This window comes from Sinohyriopsis cumingii, chromosome 8, assembly GCF_028554795.1.
Source record: "Sinohyriopsis cumingii isolate HCF-2022 chromosome 8, ASM2855479v2, whole genome shotgun sequence".
Lineage (NCBI taxonomy): Eukaryota > Metazoa > Mollusca > Bivalvia > Unionida > Unionidae > Sinohyriopsis > Sinohyriopsis cumingii.
The window spans coordinates 65,817,291-65,830,733 of NC_142968.1; the positions used below are offsets into that span (position 1 = coordinate 65,817,291).

Here is a 13,443-nt window from a genome sequence, read left to right on the forward strand (position 1 = left end):
TTTCGGGACGAACTAGAAACCACAAGAAGTCGTCTGGTGAAGTGATATGACTTTTATTTCGGAGTAGTAGGAACAGGAATTTTAAGATGGCTGTCATATTTGAAGTCAGATCAGCACCGTTGTCATTCAGGACCAGCTACATAACATAAATAGGTTTCTAGAGAAAACCCCATGTCCATATGCCTTTCCATTCTGGAGTAGCAATACAAATTTCAAAACTGTTGCTGTGGTGGCCGTATTCAGCGCTAGATAGGCAGCATTTTCATCCAAGACTAACTCGATATCATGGGAAACCTTTTAGTTTAAACCACATGCTGATAGCCCCATCCATTTAGGTGGGCAATAAGATTTTCAATATAGTACCTATGGCGTTTGTATGGGATATCCGGGCGGCATCATTTTCATTTAAGACCAATTAGACATCATAAGAGGTATTCTGGTAAAAGCCTATGCCAATTTAACTTTCCCTTCAAAAGGAGCAGCCAAAACTGCACAACGTCAGATCGGCATCATGCTCATTTAGGATACAATAAGTCTTACACGAAGCACCACCATATTGATATGACCATCCATTCAGGAGAAGTAGCGATATCACAATATTCTAGATGGTGGTTCTGACAACTACATTAAACGACTCAGCAGCACCATTTTCCTTAAAGACCCAGTGTTTCCCTTTACCCTCAATGGTGCAACATAGACACCCAAATCTGCAATTTGACCCCCTGTTTTGACACCAACTTTTGCTTTTTACTCAATTTGACCCCCAGGGAATTTTTACTCTCAGTCTTAAATCTCTAGGGAATACACGGAGGACCAAGTAACTGTATTGGATGTCTGAGCATCATCATTTTCATTTAGGACCAACTACATCTTATGACAACAGACAACGGACATCCCATAAACTCTTCTGGCAGATGACCAAGAGAGCTAAAATAATAGATGCATTTGAATGAAATAACTAGAAATTTTAGTCTAAGCGACATTACAGGACTTTGCAGAATCACACCTGCTTATCTTGTAACCCTACACAAATACCAATAGTCTGACCTCAATACACATTTTATTTTCTGTTTAGACCATAACGCTGCATCTCATGGAAAAATCGGGGGAAAAAATCATAATTTTCTTTGCTCTTACAACTGCATGCTTTGACTGGCCCAATTAGTGTAGTAATACCTGAAGTGTAGAGAACATATGCTCCCACTCCCAAAGTGTCGCGAGTTTTGCCCTGTCTGTAACCTGATTCACCCACAGAAGTGAAAATGAACCAATAAAAAATCAAGCCAATTATCTGAACGCAGTCCATGTTTATACTTTGAGAAAGCATCAGCCTATCAAACTATCGAGTCATTGAGCCTTACTAATGTTATTTTAAAGTCCACAACACAAGGATTTGCAGGCAATTAAAGACGTGAAACTGGACAGTCTGGGTACATTTTGATGGTAAAAGCATAATTTGTTTCGTTCTTAATATTAATTAGCAAGAGACCCTCAAATGGATTGGCGCTCTAATGGGAGAAAGAATATCAAGGAATTCAAGATAAAACCAGTTCTTCCTATTTACTCTCGCGTGCTGAGACCATCTCTGATATTCTTCAGCGATAATAAGGCTGTCTAATTGGCTGCTGTGGTACGCATATTGGATGTTAGTTTGATACCATTCATTTCGAACAAAGTAGACATCATCAGACTCTTTTGGTGCAAACCCCCTGCTAGGATTTTCGGTTTAGTAGAATAGTGACAAAAAGATTTTTTTAGACATCATAAAAAGTCTTTTATTCAAAATCCCATGTTGATTTGACCATCTCTTCAGGAGGAGTAGCAATAAAAGATTTTCAAGATGGCCGCTGTGGTGACCATGTTAGACATGAGATCATAACCATCATATATAGTCATTTAGCGCAAACTCCACATTAATATGACCATCCATTCAGAAGGAATTTGAATAACAATATTTTCAACTATACCATTCGATGAATGTGTGTGTAAAGTTTAATGGCATCCCTTCAAGTTGCTTAGGAGGAGAAGCGAACGCAAACTTGTGATAACAGACGGATGGACAAAAGAGTAAATGTCATGCCAAAAGCTCTTCTAGTCTATGACTAGTAAAGCTAAATATTTGTTTTACGAAGGAATGCAGATTTAAGAGTCGACAAATCATTGAAATGGAAAGTCATGTTTTGTTGAGTAAAGGACTGGATACCATGCATTACAGCAGATCATCTCTTCGCCAACTTTCCCATATAAAACTATATTAATAGGTAGGTCTGTGCGTTCGTTGAAGGAGCTCTTGAATTTTACAGTACCTTCCAGGTGGGTCCTTGAGTCCTTTCAATGTGGAGTGGGTGGCAAACTGGATATTCTTGATGTAATTTATTAAATTTGTGGATAGGATTGTTTCAAGGACTTCATATTCACAGCCTTCACAATTTGTCGTCAATAAATCAACATCAAAAAGTCCAACTCCAAGATTCATCAGAAATTTAGTAGCATTGGTAATGTACAAAGGTGTTTTGCCATTGGCTCCTGAGAATTTTGAGGTTGCGCATGCGTTGACACCCTCAATGTTCACCATTGCAATCTCATTCTTGATTCCGAGTCCAACATTTACCACTGTAACTCTAGAATTGTTTTTGAATTTTTCTTTTAGAATGTTAAAATAATCCTCCAGCGGTTCTAAAATAATATAGCGCGGGTTATAAAGCTTGACGAATTCAGATGCATCGTCTCCTCTATTTCCTCCAATTTCAATCATAACCACGTCTTTGTTCCTCACATATGTGTGGTGAGTTGTTCGTATTTGCTCCTCTTTGCCCCAGAAACGAGACCCATTTTTGTCCCTATCATTTACTGCATTTCTTAAACACGTGGCTGCCCTGTTTTGTTCTTCTGGTGCAAGATCTGTATTCCGAGGGTGGATACTGACAAATGAAACCGGTCCGTATCTCTCTGACAAATGCTGTATTAACGCATCTTTGTCTACACCGGAAGTTGTATTACTTTTTGTATTCACAAATTGAAGAGTATCTGCTAAGGCTGGAAAACCATTCGCTGTAAACAAGTTATCGCGTATCTCTATTGTTCTGATCTCAACACTTTCCATCGAGAAAGTATATAGTAATAACAATGCACATAAAGTTAATGCTGCAGAAAAAAAGCCCAATTTATGTAGACTGCGCATCTTTGAAGTTGTTTTCATCTCTCAATTATTAGGTTTACTGTAAACGAAATAGATAAAAATATTACCAAAAATCTTTACTCACCTTATATATATATATATATATATATATATATATATATATATATATATATATATATATATATATATATATATATATATATATATATATATATATATATATATTGTGTTGCTTTTTCAACATAAACGGTATCGAGATATTTAAGGAGCTCTTATGTATGTATGTATGTATGTATGTATGTATAAATTTTAAAGGGATATCAGCACAATCCTGGCTATAGTTCTGAGTAAGCATTCCGATAAGGATTACAAAACTAAGCATATATAACGTTAAAAGGCGGTAAAATTTCTAAAATACAAGCAATATTTAATGACTTTGTAAGGCTTAAGAAATCTGAATGTTAAGATCGATTATCTATGTAAATAGGGTATGAACAACTAAAGCCCCAATGCAGCCATTTACCATAAATTTCGCCATTCTTGTAACTAAAGCTTGGAAGAAAGGAAAGGGTTTGTTAGGAAAGCTATCTGACGTAAAGCATTCTTTCAAAAATCAAGATGTTAGGTTTTAACGACCTTCAGATATTCAGTTTAGAATTAAGACGCACCACCCCTTTAGCCAACGTAGTCGCTCGTAATTCGGATCTTTTTCCGGAGTGCTCCAAAAGTAGTGATGGGACACATTCGACAAATTCCGTTAGTGACTAATCCACTAATAAGAACATTCGCACGTGGCGCATACATTTATTCGAAAGGAAATGACGAGAGACAGGTGAGCTTTCTTTAAGCTAATCTGAGAAGAAAAAGCGTGCATAAGATAAAATTAAGACTCGGGTGAATATTGGACCAAACCTGGGTTAAAGACAATCCGACATAGCGTGGTGTTAGATTTTTATGTTTGCAACAGTGAGGTCATCAAATCTTGTGTCCTAGCTTTCGATTGAAATCGTTTGACCCGCGGATATCTCCGATCAACATCGGATTAATTCGTACACATGTGGAAAATGACAAGGTATCTCAGTTCGGGTGAGAAATTATAAGGCTCATAATCTGATGAAACGTCGATATTGTCTGGTTTAAATGGAACCCAACGATGTTTAAGACCACTATTTTTCAAGATTCAGTACTATTAAGATAATCTGCCATATACGACATTTTGCACGTAACGGCGGCATTGGCGCTTTAACAAAAAATACCATAGAATGCTCTCTCACTTCTCCACAATACGAGATCCTAAAATCCGCTTCCTGACTAAGGTTGAAGTAGATGTGGCATGGAAATCCAAGGTTGTGACCTCAGTTGGCCATAGATAAATTGACCTGGTAGGACTCATGTCACAATTATTACTTTCTGGTCCGTATCCACCAACTTAGTCTCAGTCTATTTTGAAAGCAGTCGTTCCTCCTTAATTTTGGTTGTGATCGATAAGTTAGGCATTCTGGATATTGAATTAAAACAGATTGCTTATTATTGAGAATACGAGCATTATAGTGTAGTTGTCTGTGTACATTTGGTGACAGTGCACAATGAGCAACGAGCAATCGTTGCTGGTTCAGAGGAGAAATCTATAGCCCACTGCATGTTGTTTTGTTTACAGATCAGCCTCTCAAAGAAAATGGCAGTTAACCTACAACATGAACTTCACCGCGAGTTCATCTTGATGATATTTTACACCGAAATATGATTTATTAGGATTTAGACACATTGCAAAGTTTAGTACTGACAAACAAATGCATGGTCTATATATGAAAATAATTGTGATCCGAGTCCTTATGGCGTAGTTAAACCCAAGTTATCAATATAGGTCTGTTCTCTTCAGTTAAATAAACGTCCTTAAACAAGGACACACCGCGGTGTGCTACCGTTCTGCCTCTGACACTGCATAGCAATACGCTTTTCTTTGTGTTTTAGTGGGTTTAATGTCATTTTGCAGCACAACACTGTCAATACACGGTGATCAGTATATTTGGCGGAGGGAGAATCCGGGAAGAACCACCGACTTAGGGAAAGCTGCTGGCAAGTTTTTGCACATACCTAGCATGGACATAGTAGGCTGGGTAGGAAGTTTCTAATCCTCCGGTATGTTGCTCTTATTTTCAAAATATATTATGTATCATTCAAGAAGTCTCTTGAAACCTACTGAATAATCAGAACTGTAATTAGAAACAAGAACAGAAAAGGGAATTAAAATCAAAAGAAAATTATTAGCTATCGCTGGGAAATCTATGCCATTATGAAATATTTATATTTTTCTTCCATCACCACCTGACAAGACCTGCGAAAGTAGTTGATGTAGTTTGTTTTATTCCGGGTTAATTATTTTCCCCACTTGAGCACCTCTGATGTTATCGAAATAGGCTTATAAAAACGTGGCGCCGAAGGCCTTCTTGAATAATTAAACTTTGCAATATATACACAAAAATATTGACGTTTAGTCCATAAAGAGGAAAACTACACAAAGTTTAACAAAGTAATAGTAATAATAGTTAAAAGCAAAAACAAAGCTATCTTGTATGTAAGTATAATGGGTAAAATATCTTTGGAAATCTCAACGATCCGAAACCGGGGTATAATTTTTATATCCAAGACCCGGCTTATACATTATCGATTGATTATAGAGTTGAACAAATAAAAAAATATATGATCTAAAATAACTTACCTTTCCCACCACTTAATCTTACAGATTGCTGGGCTGTATGTTCGATATGAATTATTCTTTCGACTCAGTCCAACTCACGAGCTCTACGTCTCAGTGCGGCACCTAGGCTTCTTTATAATCTCAACACGGCGATTAATAACTAATTAATATATAATATAGCTCTTCCGCCGCTATAATGAGTAGTATCGTAATAGAGGGTTTACCTCTTTTGCTTTAAACATTTTTATTTTTAATTTATTTTTATACGTTACAACCTTCTATCCCCACGACTGTAGAAACCATTTGTGTATGAGCAACCCAAGGATTATAATCAGAGAAAGTAAAAGTGACCCATATCAAAATAAACAGGAGAAATGTCATGGATGATATATGTCAGTGACCTTAAGCCATTAACTAACAAAAAAACGCCATTTCCATACTACAATGGCAAAAGCTTTTCAAGTTATTTTTTATACTAGATTTATATTGTTTGTAAATCCACTATCTCATTGTTCCATATTTGTTCTCGTAGTTCTTGGTGATTGGGGCATTGGAGACTACGCATATAGGAGTAAAACATAATATTGTGATAAGAGTCTATTGCTTGTAGTAGGTAATTATTCGAGTCACGAATGAACATTATCAATCAAAATGAATCAACTATAATCAAAGAAACAACAACAACAACAACAACAAAAACAACAACAATGCATTTCACAAGGTCAAATACAAACATAATCCAATTATATGTGTATCATAACAGAAACAAAAGTGACGAACTTGAAACAAATCCTGAGCGCAGATCGTTTTTGGCCGTGATCTTAACCCCATAAGCAAACAGGGAGCGTGCTTGTCACAGAGTTGAGTTTGCTTTAGAGTGATGCATTCCATTTGTGCATAGAATACACCAATGCATCATAAGAATATTAAAAATGTCAACCGAAATCCAAACACGAACTTGTTATGACCGTAATTTTGACCCTACGTTCAAAAGGCTGAGTGAGATTATAGCTGAATGAGTTGACTTAGTGTCATAAAGATTCGTTTCAAGTATGAACATAATTCATTCAGGAGTGTAGCTAATAATATCAAATGAATTTTTTTCTTCAAAATACAGAGGATTGTCTCAAAACCGAAAACCCTTGGAACCAAACTTATGTCTCGGTTTTGAAAGGTTTTCGGTTTACTGAGGTTATTGTAGACGTGAAACAGTATTTCATTTTATAATACCAGTCTTATTTAGGCCAAAAACATATGAACACATTTTTAAAAGCAAAGATACACTACTGTGTCCCATGTCATTTGAAGTGAGATAAATAATATTTTGTTCGTGTTAACGTGGGTGAATTGGTGAAAGCGGAGAGAGAGAGAGAGAGAGAGAGAGAGTTTTGATTTATATCGCTGCGATTTCTGCATTGTGAAAGTTTATAATGATGTTTACCACTTGGGCATAATGCCGCAGACATGCAACATCTTGTCCCACACTGTCTCAATATCCTGACTTCAGGCCGACCAGTCCTAGCACTAATCCCTTAATGTACAAGTCTTTGGTATGACTCGACCGTGGTTCGAACGTGCGACCGACCACATCAATGGCGGAAGCTCTAACCACTTAGGTCTCCGGAGAGGACGATCGATCGATCGAGAGCATAAGTAGGACAGAATATCTACATGTGTGTGTAAGAGTGACAACAATTTCAAAAGTTGTTGGGCTTTTTTTTAAAATTGAATGAAAACTTACATTACGAATACTACTCCGTCAGAAAAGTATTAAAAGCAAGTCCACAGGCATGGTGATTAAAGACCAGGTATATCATTTATCAGACAAAATGTGGAAAAGATTATCTTGCTTAATTGGCTTTCATTACAAGCATTACATTTGCATTAAAAACTGGTATTTCATCAAGGTATAGAGATTTCCAATTATTCTGTGGTCGGCATTATTCTGTGTAGGCTCGCGTGTTGAGTATTGTTCTTTTCTGGCACCTTAGGGCATTTATGGATGATTCACTAATCTATAAGCCTACTTGAATATTTTCTTACCGTAAATATGTGGTCCAACGTGTGTCATTTTTACTTTTTAACTTACCGCATGACTACGGACTATTTCTGGACCATAAATATCAACGTTTTACTCAATATAGATGCTAATGCACCTTTTCAAGTATTAGCAAGGCGAATTTGGGTTTTATTAGTTGGAGGTGAGGTCAGTGTCAAATTCAAGGTTACGACTGAAATTTGCTTCGGTTTTCAGAGCAGAAAGGTTTAAGTTTCTTAGGAAACATGATGATACTAAAGAAGGAAAATTCTAGTCGACATAAAATGTCGATTTCGATGGGATTTCTGAGTACTAGAGATTGGTTATGAAGGGTGTCACTGTATAAGCAAATGAAAACATTGATTAAAATTTTGCCAAATTTCTCGCTGACGCCGTGACAATTCAACCGTTTCCGATGTAGTAAGTGTAACTGATTAAGTAGTATCGAACAAATCGTTTTCAAATACTAGTATAATGCAACGAATTAGAAACAAATCACAAACACTGCTTTTAAGCATATTAAGATATGTGTTTTCAGATTTTACAAACATTCGTACAAATATTTCAGCTAAAATACAATTTTGATCGGAGATCAAGAACAAGGTTAAACTTTTTAGTGGCCTGTGATGCATATTTTAATGTATCTTTTTCATATGTAAATAATACGAAAAAAACGAATAAACGTGTCTCCAAATTATAAAATATCTTGTGTTGTCCACGTTATTCTTAGAATTCTGAACAGCTCAGCTATGGCTGCGTCTTTCGTATCTACCTACTTTACCTCTGCTTTCAAAGTGATTGCAACACGGAGAAGACAATTTGGGATCGGTTTAACCCAGCAATTGCATCGGTTACCATCTTCTCAATCCGTCTTTGAAATATTCTACTGGTAGTAACAAGGGTAGCCTTGCGGGCTTAAATGCGATAAAATTGTAATGCTCAATGCATTCAACTTTAAAGTTCAATACAATTCAAAATTATACACTTCACAGTCTTTAAAGTAAATGGTGTCTGATCCACCGTGTCCATGACTTCCGTTGTTATCTGTCGTGGTAAAGTATTTAGGCTTGCTGACTTTACTGTGTAAAATACTGAATGATTTTTTTCTTCCCAATTTTGCCCCATTCCGTGCAAAGACCACACATAGCTACCACCAGAGTTTTTTTTTTTGTAGTGAAAGCTGATTAGCCGAAAGTGTGATACTTTTTGGCACGATTTATTGAATGGTACACAATTATTATATGGCTCACCCTCATATACATAGAACATGACCGTCATTTTCAGTTTTAATATTGGTTTTGAGAGTAATCAAGAGTTGATGGTTAATCAATGGAATGTATTCAGTATTGCATGTAATACAAATGAAGCCCATTACTGCCTTTTCTTATTATGTTATATATCCCGTCAAATGTGTAGAATCCACACTAACGCATAGTCAACGCATAATCGCTATTCCTCTTTTACAACCATTGAAGAGCTCTCCCGAACTACTAGCGTATTGAGATATTTTATTCAACACATGCAACACTAATATATATATATATATATATATATATATATATATATATATATATATATATATATATATATATATATATATATCATAAAACTACTTTTCATTAGCGTGCATGTCACATGGTTATTTTCTTTGCATTACATACTTGAATTGAATCACACACACACACACACGAAATCTGCAAATCCGGATTAATCTGCGATATTGCAAACTTGAGGTTTGTTCACATCAAATTTACTATGATGCATACCATCTCTCGGGGTCTCTTGTACTAAAAAAAGAAGAAAAAAAGAAGATTTAATGATTCCAGTTTATATTTCCTGTGATTTACACTCTCAGGGCGTTGTTTAAGCATCACTGCTTGTATGGTATTCACACAACGTCTGGTGCACAGAGATCTGACAATGTAGGTTGTTAGTAGTAAGGTTGATATAAAAATGATCAGATATGTTTTAGCCCTAGGAATGTTCAAAAATGTTTTATTTAGATAATTGAACGAAAATGTTTAGAGGCGAAGGTAAAAAACAACAAATCACTTATCACAAAGCCGTAAGTTATGCATATTCCGCACGCTAAGAGTCAGAGACACATAATTAATATGCATTCCGTTTTGAACACAATGCACCACATTTTTCATCCGTTTCCACCGTTTTTCGCAAATACATCTGCCATTTACGAAGCAGCATCAGTTCCGCAAGTGGGTGTAAATAAAACTTCGGATATAGTACATTAGAATTGTTAAACCCCGTAATTCTAATTATATATGAAACAATGCGGTTTCGAAGGAAAATACATCAGATTATGCTTGCGAGAGAGTCAGACAGAAGACAAAGTAAACAGGCACCAGACTAAGAGCTCTACAATGCATCAGTGATATAATGTGTAACACGGGGCATGCATCATAATGTTCATTGGAGAAAAACATGTGCATCAAACAAAGGAGTTATGGTAAATAATTGGCATCAATTTCCTTAAAAGTGAAAACAGTGATCGCTTACATACTTTCATTATAACCAAGAAAGCACTAACAATACATCAGTTCATGTGAAGAAAATAGGTCACCCAAGAAGGTAGATAAGCTGCAAGGATTAAAAGGGGAAGAAGGACTAAAATTTTAAGCGTACATGATGGAATTAACTGGGATAGAACAGATCTGTCTGAGCATACACTTGTGTCCATTAACCTGTCGACAGTTAAGAGCATTGCGAATGTGATATACTTGATAGTAGCGTAACTTTATTTTTAATTTGCATAGTTCCTGATTATGTATTAAAACTGATATGCGTATAGTTGATATGAACATTTGTGTAGTTTGCTTTCCATGGGGACTTGTAAGCATGTTTAATAAACGAAAGCAATAATATGCCCATTTAGGTGTGAGATCAGGTTTAGGATATCATGAATTCTGGCCAGGAGCATAATTTTATTGTGTTCATCCTCCTTGATACTTGCCAAGAGTAGACGTGAGCATATCTGATAGAATTTCCACCAGATCAAAAGATGCGTAGGCAGAAAGACCACTTTACACGAGAGATAATGAACAAAATGTTCTGTCAAAACAAAACTTTCTGTCAATCCGGTACGAACCCCGCGGGAATATAATGCATTAGAGTCCATTTATTAATGACACTACTAAAAAGAAATTTCAGTATTTTGCCTGTATGCAGCCTTGAAAACAACCAACGACATTTCTATCCAATGAGAGTTTGTGCTGACTTTATATTTCAGTTATTTTCACTTTGATCAATAGTGTGTAGCTTATTCAGGGTATTTAAACAAGGTCGCTGTAGAATAGTTCTGTTGATTAGATTTACACCATAAGATTGCCATGGCAGGTTTTGCAGTCTTTTTTACTTTCGTGGCTCTGTTTCTTGCCTCGATACTGGCCATTGAAAAGAAAAAAATACAAAATGAAGAGGCCATTCTTGCTGAACTCTCAGACCTTCTTCAGAGCCCCCAGCATCCAGTGGATCAGCGTAAGCAGATTCAGCTTAGGCAAGATGGTACTGACAATAGTAATCCGGGTTCTTGTCACTGCACGTGCAACTGTAATAGCCAGCCTACGTGGGGCGATGGCCTCGGACCTGTTTGTCCCAATTACTATCCCAACTGTGGTGGATCGCTCTCTGGAAGACCACGAGACTGTCAGGAACTGTATCAAAGAGGGTACACTAGAACTGGAGTGTATGTCATTTATCCGGACGGGCTTCCACAAGGAATCTATGTACGCTGTGACATGGATACGGCCGGTGGTGGTTGGACGGTCATTCAGAGAAGAGTCAGCGGCGACGTTGATTTTTATCGCAGTTGGTCAGATTACAAGCAGGGTTTTGGTGACTTAAATGGAAACTTCTGGGTTGGAAATAATAACATCCATGCTCTCACGGAACAGGGCAACTACCAACTGCGTATAGATTTGTCTGTTTCGGACACAAACAAGACCTACGCCACGTACAGTTCTTTCAAAATAGGAGATGAGAATAGCGGATACTTCCTTACGGCGGGAGGATATAGCGGAACTGCGGGAGATTCCTTTAGTTATCACTCAGGGGCTAAGTTTACCACCAAGGATCAAGACAACGACATCTATGGATCAAATTGCGCTGAACTTTACAAAGGTGGTTGGTGGTACAAAGCTTGTCATCAGTCAAATTTGAATGGTATCTATGGATCTACCGCATATGGGCAAGGAATAAATTGGCTTTCATTTTCCGGGTATTACACGTCGTTGGTGTATGCCGATATGAAAGTGCGGAAGCAGTAAATACAACATTCAAATACTAGCCTGGACCAAACTGAAACAATTCTATTGAAAACACGACGAGGTACCATTAGTATCCAGACTGTGTACTGCTACGGCTTCACACTCTGTAAATGTCAATCTATTTACACTGTCTTGCATGTACATTTTCTTAACGGAGTTTTTCTACATTTATCATGTTTTGTCAAAGTTAAACTTATATATTATCAGAATAGATTTAGGACGAACATTTAATGCATACGTTGCTATAGCACAAAATAAAACACAAACTTGACATAAATTGTTTAGAAAATTGTTCTCAGTTTTCTAATCTCCACAGTCACTAATTCAGTTTAACTACATTTACTGCATAACTTAATTTACCTATTTCTATGGAGTCAAGTAAAATGGAACATTTCTCTCGCATATACCTTAATTTGCTTATTTTTTAAAACTCCAAATGTTATGTTTCAAAAAATGTTTAATTTTTGTATTTGAAGAAATATTTAAAATTTTGGTCGCAAATTCAGCTACTGTTTTAATACATATTCCTCATAGAAGGCTATTGTACCTGTATTTCAATCACGAGAGTTGAATTTTGAATTTATATAAAATTTATGTACGAGCAGCTTTTTCTTCTTCTTGTAATTAACTTGTTAATGTCTTTGTGTCAACAAATGAATATGTCTTACAAGACCAGACTTGTAAATTAATAGCCGTTTAACGCATTGTCTAACATAAGAGAGATTGTGTTCTTTGACGTATCAATGATTATCATTTAAAACTCCTTGAGGTTTTACTTTTTCTTGTCAGAACTTATATGCTACTCAATTCCTGATAATGCCTACTTTCTATATCAATAAAATTCTTAATCGCATAAAACTTTGATTTGTATGGCTTTTATGTCCTTGTGGGGGTGGGGAGTTATCATCAAGTTCTTTACATACTCGAAAAATTTATATGTACGTATTTTTTCTTTTCTTTCTTCTTATTCTTTTCTCTTTTTGAGTAACGAGTAATAGTACACTCTTCATCTTTTTCATCCTGATTAATAGTTCATCACCTACGCTGGCCGCCACCCATAGTCGTTTTATCATAATATTTGTAAATGAAGAAATGTAAGTTCCTACACTCAACGTCTCCAGTCTGGAATTCAAAAGGATGTAGAGAACTTGGCTTTTTCGCATCAAACAATCTGTAATCGAATATATATCTCACATATTTGAAGACAATAATTGCATACTTGTTGCTGGTCAGCTCGCGAGATTTTCATGTTAAACCGTCTTCAGCTGAGATTGTTTTTTGTAGCTGA

The 13,443-nt window shown here is 36.3% G+C and overlaps 2 pseudogenes; one reads left to right on the forward strand and one right to left on the reverse strand.

Moving 5' to 3' along the window:
* Positions 1-1,604: 1,604 nt before the first annotated feature.
* LOC149793712 (uncharacterized) lies at positions 1,605-3,103 on the reverse strand (annotated as a pseudogene).
* Positions 3,104-10,141: 7,038 nt separating this feature from the next.
* Positions 10,142-13,013, forward strand: LOC149793713 (microfibril-associated glycoprotein 4 pseudogene; annotated as a pseudogene).
* Positions 13,014-13,443: the final 430 nt, after the last annotated feature.